Genomic DNA, 9,924 nt, shown 5'->3' with positions numbered 1-9,924 from the left:
AAACTAGGTATCGATGGAACGTATCTCAAAATAATAAAAGCTATTTACAACAAACCAACAGCCAATATCATACTGAATGGGCAAAAACTGGAAGCATTCCCTTTGAAATCTGGCACTAGACAATGATGCCCTCTCTCACCACTCCTATTCAATATAGTGCTAGAAGTTCTAGCCAAAGCAATCAGGCAAGAAAAAGAAATAAAGAGTATTCAAATAGGAAAGGAGGAAATCAAATTGTCTTTATTTGCAGATGACATGATTGTATATCTAGAAGACCCCATCATCTCAGCCCAAAAGCTCCTGAAACTGGTAAGCAACTTCAGCAAAGTCTCAGGATACAAAATCAATGTGCAAAACTCACAAGCATTCCTATACACCAATAACAGACTTAAAGAGAGTCAAATCAAGAACAAACTGTCATTCCCAGTTGTCATTCCCAAAGAGAATAAAATACCTAGGAATAAAACTAACAAAGAACGTAAAGGGCCTCTTCAAGGAGAACTACAAACCACTGCTCAATGAAATAAGAGAGGACACAAACAGATGGAGAAACATTCCATGTTCATGGTTAGGAAGAATCAATATTGTGAAAATGGCCATACTGCCCAAAGTAATTTACAGATTCAATGCTATCCCCATCAAACTACCAATGACCTTCTTCACAGAACTGGAAAAAAACACCTTAAACTTCATATGGAACCAAAAGACAGGCCACATAGCCAAGTCAATTCTAAGCAAAAAGAACAAAGCAGGAGGCATCACACTACCGGACTTCAAACTATACTACAAGGTTACAGTAATCAAAACAGCATGGTACTGGTAGCAAAACCGAGATATAGACCAATGGAACAGAACAGAGGCCTCGGAGGCAACACAACACATCTACAACCATCCGATCTTTGACAAACCAGACAAAAACAAGCAATGGGGAAAGGAGTCCCTGTTAAATAAATGGTGTTGGGAAAACTGGCTAGCCATGTGCAGAAAGCAGAAACTGGACCCCTTCCTGACACCTTACACTAACATTAACTTCAGGTGGATTAAAGACTTAAACATAAGACCTAACACCATAAAAACCCTAGAAGAAACTCTAGGCAAAACCATTCAGGACATAGGCGTAGGCAAGGACTTCATGACCAAAACACCAAAAGCATTGACAACAAAAACCCAAATAGAAAAATGAGACCTAATCAAACTCCACAGCTTCTGTACAGCAAAAAAAAAAAAAAAAAAAAAACAGTCATCAGAGTGAATCGGCAACCAACAGAATGGGAAAAAACTTTTGCAGTCTACCCATCTGACAAAAGACTGATATCCAGAATCTACGAAGAACTGAAACAGATTTACAAGAAAAAAACAAACAAGCCCATTTAAAAGTGGGCAAAGAATATGAACAGACACTTTACAAAAGAAGACATACATGAGACCAACAAACATATAAAAAAATGCTCATCATCACTGGTCATTAGAGAAATGCAAATCAAAACTACTTTGAGATACCATCTCACACCAGTTAGAATGGCAATCATTAAAAAATCTGGAGACAACAGATGCTGGAGAAGATGTGGAGAAATAGGAAGAGTTTTACATTGTTGGTGGGAGTGTAAATTAGTTCAACCATTGTGGAAGACAGTGTGGTGATCCTCAAGGACCTAGAAATAGAAATTCCATTTAACCCAGCAATCCCATTACTGGGTATATAGCCAAAGGATTATAAAACATTCTACTATAAGGACACGTGCACACAAATGTTCATTGTAGCACTGTTTACAATAGCAAAGACCTGGAACCAACCGAAATGCCCATCGATGATAGACTGGACAGGGAAAATGTGGAAAATATACACCATGGAATATTATGCAGCCATCAAAAACGATAAGTTTGTATCCTTTGTAGGGACATGGATGAACCTGGAAACCATCATTCTCAGCAAACTGACACAAGAACAGAAAACCAAACACTGCATCTTCTCATTCATAGGCGGGTGTTGAACAATGAGAACACAAAGACACAGGGAGGGGAGCACTACACACTGGGGTCTGTCGGGGGGATATAGGGGAGGGATAGCAGGGTGGTGGGGAGTTGGGGACAGAGAGCATGGGGAAAAATGCCAGATATAGGTGATGCGGAGGAAGGCAGCAAATCACACTGCCATGTGTGTACCTATGCAATAATCTTGCATGTTCTTCACATGTACCCCGAAACCTAAAATGCAATAAACAAAAACAGCATGGAGTTCCTGCTCTCCATCTCTCTCCATCTCCTTATGTTGGTTAGTTTTCCTTCAAAGCACTGATCACTACTTTATCCCACATCATTGCTGTAAAATTTATTTGTTTATTGTCAGAGTTTCTCACCAGAATGGAAGCCTGCTGGATCCCAGATGAGCCAGCTAAATAAGCCACGTTGCTGTTGTGGGCTTTTTGGCTACTGTTTCCTGAGTGCCCACCATGGGCTGAGCCCTACACCATGTGCCTGTGCCTGTCAATCAGTGCCACTACACTCCATGAACTAAGGACCAACACAGAGTCAAGGTGCCCATACAGATGATTCTGAGCATCTTGCTGGGTACAGGCTGGGCACAGGTGTCATCTTCTCTTCCACTACTGATAAATGAAGATCTTGTATTAGTTTCCGGGGTTGCCATAGTGAAATGCTACACATTTGCTGGTGTAAAACAACAGAAATATGTTATCCCACAGTCTGGAGGCTGGAAGTCCAAAATCCAGGTGTTGGCGGGGCCACACTCCTTCCAAAGGCTGACGGGAGGGTCCCTCCTCGCCTCTTGGAAGCTTCTGGTGGTTGTTACCAATCCTTGGCGCTCCGTGGCTCGTGACTGCCTCCTTCCAGTCTCCACCTCAGTCGTGTCACGTCCCTCTCCCTGTCTAAGTCTCTGTATCTGAATCTCCCTCTCCTCTCTTTTCTCAGATAAAGACAGTAGTCATTGGATTTATGGCCCACCCTGATTCAATGTGGCCTCATCTTAGCCAATCACATCTGCAAGGCCTCTGTTTCCCAGTAGGGTCACCTTCTGAGACTCTGGATGGACATGAATTTTTAGGGGAACACTCCCCATCCCACCACAGACACTAAGGTAGGAAGAGTCACTCTCAGCCCAGGTCTGTTCTGCCTCCAAGCACAAAGCTCTCAATAACCACCCTTTACTGACTCTCAGTTGTCTCCATTTGTGGAATTGAATCAGAGTTTTATTACCTTCAAATTGCTGGGCACGGCATCCTAACAGCATTTCAGGGACCAGGGCCCTGGAAATCTTATTTCTGCTGGTCCTGGCCCTCGAGGGATCAATGTTTTTCACACTCTTCTCTGGATCATTGGAATTGTTTTTCCAAAGGCCGACCTGCCAAACTGAGGCCTTTGTTCCATGTCACGTTCCCCAGCTAAGCTTCAAAGGCCTGTGTCTATCTGAAACTCTCCAGCACGAGCAGTTGCTTATTATCTATGTATTGCTGTTTAATAGGGAAGTTGGAACGTGCTCCAGAGGCTCAGTTACAAAATACTGAAAACAAAACAAAAGTATCCAACAAGACACCCAACAACCCTGTCCCATCTCTTTTATTGGGGCCTATTCATTATTGCTTCACAACTGCCTACAAATCCAAGTCCCATTTGGATTCTGGTTTGCTTTAGTTCACTTTGCCTGTCAACAATCTCTGTGTGTGTGTGTGTGTGTGTGTGTGTGTGTGTGTGTGTGTGTGTGTGTGTTTCTTCTTTCCCTAAGAAAAATTCTAAATAACTCAATAGAACTTCCCTTTCTTCCTCTGGGTGACAATTCACCCTCTAATGAGTGTCACTGATATCTAATTTCACTAGAAAGAAAATCCATCTTAATTTTAATCTATTTTTTAGAGACAAGGTGTCACTCTGTTACCCAGGCTGGAGTACAGTGGAGATCGTGGCTCACTGCAGCCTCAAATTCCTGGGCTCAAGTGATCCTCTTGCTTCAACCTCTAAGTAGCTGGGACTACAGATGCATGCCACTATGCCTGGCCACTTTTTAAATTTTTTGTAGAGACAGGTTCTTGCTATGTTGCCCAGGCTGGTCTTGAACTCCTGGCCTCAAGGGATCCTCCTGTCTCAGCCTCCCAAAATGTTGGGATTACAGGTATGAGCCACCACGCCCAGCCAAAAATTGTCGTCAGTTGGAATGGTTTTCTTCTGTTTATTTGCTAGCCTATTTACCAGCTAAACTAAACCAGCAACTAGTTTTAATCAATTTGCCTGCTTGCTGTCCTCCAAGCAACCAAGCTCTTCTTTCTAGGCCTTCACACGAACTTTTCCTTCTCTCTGGAACTCTCTTCCAGGCAGATCTTTACGGCTAATTCCCTCGCCTCCCTCAGGTTTCTGCTCACATGTCACCTTTGCAGGGAGCCTCCTTTGACTATTCTGTAAAGACAGCATGCCCCCAACGCCGACCACTAGCTTCTATCCCCTTTGCCCCCCACTCAGTGCTACCTGAATTATCATATGTTGATTCGGTTTTTGTCTGTGTCCTTAATTAGAATGTTCACTTCAGGAGGGCAGGACTTTTTGGTCTTTCCCCCCCCCGCCCACTGTATCCCCAATGCCTTAGAGTAGCAGAGAGCACATGGCAAGTGCTCAGTGAATATTTGTGTAAATAAATGATCTCTAAGATGTAAACAATATGATTTCATATTTAAATTACTATCTCTTTGTCTATACTGAGAGAGATAGAGAATGCTCTTTTACATCATGCCATTAATTTTCTTCTCTTTCCAAGTGTCCTCAAGGTTTCACACCGGGAAGTCACTTAGCCAATTAAGCAACTTTGACCACTGATATTTACATCATGGGGTCTCCATTTTCAGAGGGCGTGGACCCTTTAGAGCCTAATGCAAACTATAAAATTTCTTTGCAGAAAAATGCATAATTTTGGAACATTTTGCCGATGATAATGGGATGCGGACTGTGAGCATCCCCAGCCTTCTCCTGCCTGCACCCTGGTTCTAATGTACCTGCCCTAGGGTAAGTATTTGTTGAATGAATGAACGATGTGTGTGATCAGCTCTCAGCTATACACATTCCTTTACTAAGGCTGCTGACACAAATTACCACAAATTTGATGCCTTAAAACACAGAGATTTACTCTCTGACAATTCTGCAGGCCAGATGTTCAAAATCAGTGTTTCTGGGCTGAAATCGAAATGATGGCAGGAATGAGCTTCTTCTGGAGATTGCAGTGGGGAGTCCATTCCTTGCCTCTTCCTGCTTCTGAGGGCTCCTGGCATCTTGGCTTGTGGCCGCGTCATTTCAGTCTCTGCATGGTGGTCACATTGCCTCCTCTTCTGTGGTAGCCAAATCTCCTTCACCCTCCCTCTTGAAAGAATACATGTGACTGCATTTAGAGCTTACCCTGAAAACCTAGGGCAATCATCTCCCCATCTCAAAATCCTTAGCCTAATCAAAGTCATTTTTTTAAACTGTATAAGATAACATGTAAGGTTCCAGAGATTAGGGTCTGATGCCTTTGAGAGCCATTATTCAACCTACTACACTAAATAAAAAGGAAAAATGGCATAAATACACACACACACACACACACACACACACACACACACACGCAGAATTATTTGGAGATTTTCACTGTGTATTTTGTTTTGTTTTGTTTTAAGATGGAGTCTCACTCTGTTGCCCAGACTGGAGTGCAGTGGTGCGATCTTGGCTCACTGCCACCTCTGCCTCCTAGGTTCAAGTGATTCTCCTGTCTCAGCCTCCCGAATCGCTGGGATTCAGGTGCCCACCACCACACCTGGCTAATTTTCGTATTTTAGTAGAGATGGGGTTTTACCATGTTGGCCAGGCTGGTCTCAAACTCCTGACCTCAAGTGACCTGCCCACCTCAGCCTCCCAAAGTGCTGGGATTACAGGTGTGAGCCACTGTGCCCAGGCTTCACTGTGTTTTAAACCTGAGTGTGACTAAATTTCCAGAATTCATAGCATTTAAAGTGAAGAAGGCAGAATGTGAAAGGCTGACTCCATCCCCATCTGGTCCCCAGCCCATACTTCTCATCCTCCATGAACTTCATTTAGAATTCACAGGAGGAATTTCAGGTTGCCTGGGAGCCAAACATAAATGAAAGGGAGCAGTCAGAGTTGTTTAAATGACTCTATAACTGGAGTGTATCCAAATCTGACAATAGAAGGGTGAAAGTGAGTTTTTCTTAATGCACTGATGCCCAATTCCATTGCGAGTTAACAGTATGTAAAGGGTTTCCAACCTTCCCAGGACCCCTGAAGGCAGCACTGAAAATAATCTACCTGCCATAAACTTTGCTGGTGTTTAAGAGGAGAAATGGGATTTGATGCTGTAGGCCACACCAGGAGCCCAAGAGTATGTCCCTAGCAAACTGATCTGCGCTGTGCAGAAAACCTTCTCTGCAAAGGTTGGCTGGAATCCCATCAGGTGTTGCCCCACACTTGGCATGTTAATTTAAGTAACAAGGATCAGGTCATCAATCCAGGAGGGTCAGAAGTCCCTCTCCCTTCTTGGCAAGTTAATGTGGCCTAATGTTTGTGTAAAGTCCACCTAGTCTTTTAAATAAATATACTTTACTCAGCAGGTTTTGACAAGTGTCATATATCCTTAATTCCTTTAAGCAATCAATTAGATAACCTTTTTTCCCTCTCTTCTGTTCTAGAACAACAAACTTTTCCAGAAGGCTCGCTAGCTGTAGGCACTATGAGAAACAGACCCTGCCCTTAAGGATCTCATATCCTGGAGCGAGAGAGAAACACATGCATAGCTCATGCATGGAATGTGACTTCTGGATGTTTGGAATGCTGGTTTTAAAAGCCTTAAGACTGAAGGTTACAGACAGTAAGTGCAGCGTTTTCCAAAGAGAGCTGCAGACAAGCCCCTGAAGAACTCACTGAAACATGGGAGAGCCTTTCCCATCAGTGAACCCCATTGCCCTCCTCTAGCCTGCATAAAAGAAGACTAGAAATTTGCAGGAGGGTTTGTGGAAGCAATGGGTTATGGTAGACAGAAAAATACTGTCTCTCCCCACAAAGATGTCCATGTGCTAATCCCTGAAACCTGTGACTATACCAACTTATGTGAAAAAAGAGACTTTGCAGCTGTGATTCAAGTTAAGGAGTTTAAGATGGATTATCTGGGATTTTTCAGGTGGACTCAATCTAATCACATTGGAGAACCATTCCTAGCTGTTGTCACAGAGGAGGATGTGACAACATAAGAATGGCTGGAGAAATCCAACACTGCTGGCTTCAGAGAAGGGCCTGGTGGAGGGTTCACTGTCAAGGAGTGAAGGCTCTTGAAGCTGGAAGGGCCAGAAGATGTGTTCTCCCCTAGTGTCCCCAGAAGCAACAACACTGCCGGCACCTTGATTTTAGTCCAGTGAGACCCAGGTTGAACTCCTTGAAACTGCCTTTGCAAAAATTATAACAGTGAGAACATTGTGACAGTGAAAGAGATCCAACTTGACCAGCTCCATCTTGCGTTTTACCTCCAAATGGCCCTTGGTCATGCCTGGCTGTGGGCCAAGCTAACTTTGGGAGAAATTTAGTTTATAGTTTAAATGATGTTAGCCTTTTCCAAAACTAAATGCCTTCATAAAACTAATAAAAGTCCCCACGTTTAAGATTATGAGAGGGGCCTGAATTCTGCTAACATGTAGATGTAGTTGAACAATTACCAGCCGCTGGTCTGGAGGTCACAAGATTTGTAAGTTCCCCAATTATTCCTGTAAATAACATCACTATTGTAGAACCTCAGATTGGCCTTTTGAAGTACCTTTTCAGGCTTTTGCATTTCCGATGGACTGAATGACTCCACTCAGACCTGAGACTCAAGACTCAACCTCTCAACCAGTCCTGTGGCCCCACTCAGAAGGGATCTCAGTGCATGAGGAACATTTTCCACTCTACCCTACTATGATTGTGTCCCTAACCAGTCAGCAGCACCCATTTCCCAGCCCACCAAACTATTCTACTGGAGGTCTGAGAGAGGATGTCTCAGCCTGGTGCACTGTTCAGAGCTGGTGCCAGCTCCAGAACTTCCACAAAAGGACCTTTGAGGATAGACCTGCCATGGGGATTAGCACCAACCCCGCAAGACACTGCTGCTGTCCCTCAAATCCCATCTCCCTTTCCTAGCTCTGGAGAACCGAGCTAGGGAGAGAGAAGGAGCAGAAGATCAACTGGGAGGAAGAATGAGCCAGGCCCTCTTTCCATCCCCACAATATCCTCAAATCACTGGCAAGCCTGAGCTGGGAGAGGAGATTCATGGAGCTGGGTTGCGATTGAGGTTTTGGTCTATGCTGGATTGGCCTTTTTACTACTCCCTAAATAAAGCTGTTCTCCTAACTGAAAGTGAGTGAAAACCTGTGGCTCTGCATGAAATGTAGTTAAGCAGTAGGGAAGGGAGAGACCATAGGACATGTTGGAAGGCAGCGAGGGGAGAAAGCAAAGCTCTTTCCTCTTGAACCCCATGCAGCTCAACCTGCTGGAGAATCTGGTTCTGCTGCAACTGAACACAGTGAGCATCATGACAGATGTATCTTGACTTCTGTAGGGGACCAGCTGGGGAGTTACATAGACCTCCCCTCCCCTCCTCCTCTCCTCCCCTCCCCTCCCCTCCTCTTCTTTAAAAAATTTTTTTAAAGAAAAAAGGCCAGGCATGGTAACGCCCATCTGTAATCCCAGCACTTTGGGAGGCCAAGGTAAGAGGATCATTTGAAGCCAGGACTTCAAGACCAGCTTGGGCAATAAAGTGAAACCCTATCTCTACAAAAATTTTTTTTAAATTAGCCGGGCATGGTGGTACATACCTGTAAGTCTGAGCTACTCAGGAGGATGAGGCAAAAGGATCACTTGAAGCCAGGATTTCAAGACCAGCCTGGGCAATAAAGTGAAACCCTATCTCTACAAAATTTTTTTTTAAATTAGCCGGGCATGGTGGTGCATACCTGTAAGTCTGAGCTACTCAGGAGGATGAGGCAAAGGGATCACTTGAGCCCAGGAGTTCGAGGCTGCAGTGAGCTGTGATGGCACCACCGCACTCCAGCCTGGATGACAGAGCAAGACTCCATTGGAAAAAAAAAGCCAAAACAATGCCAAGAAACAGATACAAAAATTGGGGGATGTTTCAAATATATACATTTAGCAAATTAATGACTATTGGTAAAAACCACAATCCAATGTGATTGTGTCAGTCATCATGGAGTTAGTTTATTACTTTAAAATAACTACAAGTTTATGCTGCAGTGTGGCCAGTGTGGTGGAGTAATGAGACATATTCAAAGGCAAATGATGAATCTTCTTGCTTTTCAATGCAGTCAGTGTATTATCCCTGCGTGTGTATGTGTACACACACACCATTCTGATAACCTCAGATGTTCAGATTTGAGAAGGTGTGGCCCCAATGAAATGACCCTTCTGTCCCTAACCCCCACATCTCCACGGCTGGCCATAGGAGGTGTAGGGGAGTTAAGAGAAATGTTCCCAGACAGTGACATTTGAACTAGGTCTCGAGAGATCAGGATGACTCCTCCAGGTAAGAAAGGGCACTCTGAGTCAAAGAAGCCACGCTTCAAAGACACAGATGCTTGAGAGAACCTGGCATGTTGGCAGAGCTGGTGGTGTTTCAGGGCTACAGAGAACAGAAGGCGATGAAAGAAGCTATGAAGACATAAATGACCCCAGACGCCAAAGGGCTTTGACTGTTGAGCTGGGGCTTCAACTTGATCCTGAGGACCCCAGGGAACCAAGGAGTTTTTGAAGCAGGATGAGATCTGTTTTAGAAGGTGACTCTGAGGGTGGCACAGAGGACAACGGGAGGGAGGTGAGGCCTGACCCCAAAGAATGTGGCCTGGAGAGGAGCAGCCAGAGGGGAGAGAGATTTCTGAGGTGGGATCCATCAGGGCA

The sequence above is a fragment of the Sapajus apella genome, unplaced genomic scaffold (genome assembly GCF_009761245.1).
Source record: "Sapajus apella isolate SASKATOON/1434 unplaced genomic scaffold, GSC_monkey_1.0 scaffold20, whole genome shotgun sequence".
In the NCBI taxonomy this organism is placed as follows: Eukaryota; Metazoa; Chordata; class Mammalia; order Primates; family Cebidae; genus Sapajus; species Sapajus apella.
The sequence above is the reverse complement of the archived record's forward strand: the minus strand, read 5'-3'. Positions refer to the sequence as shown.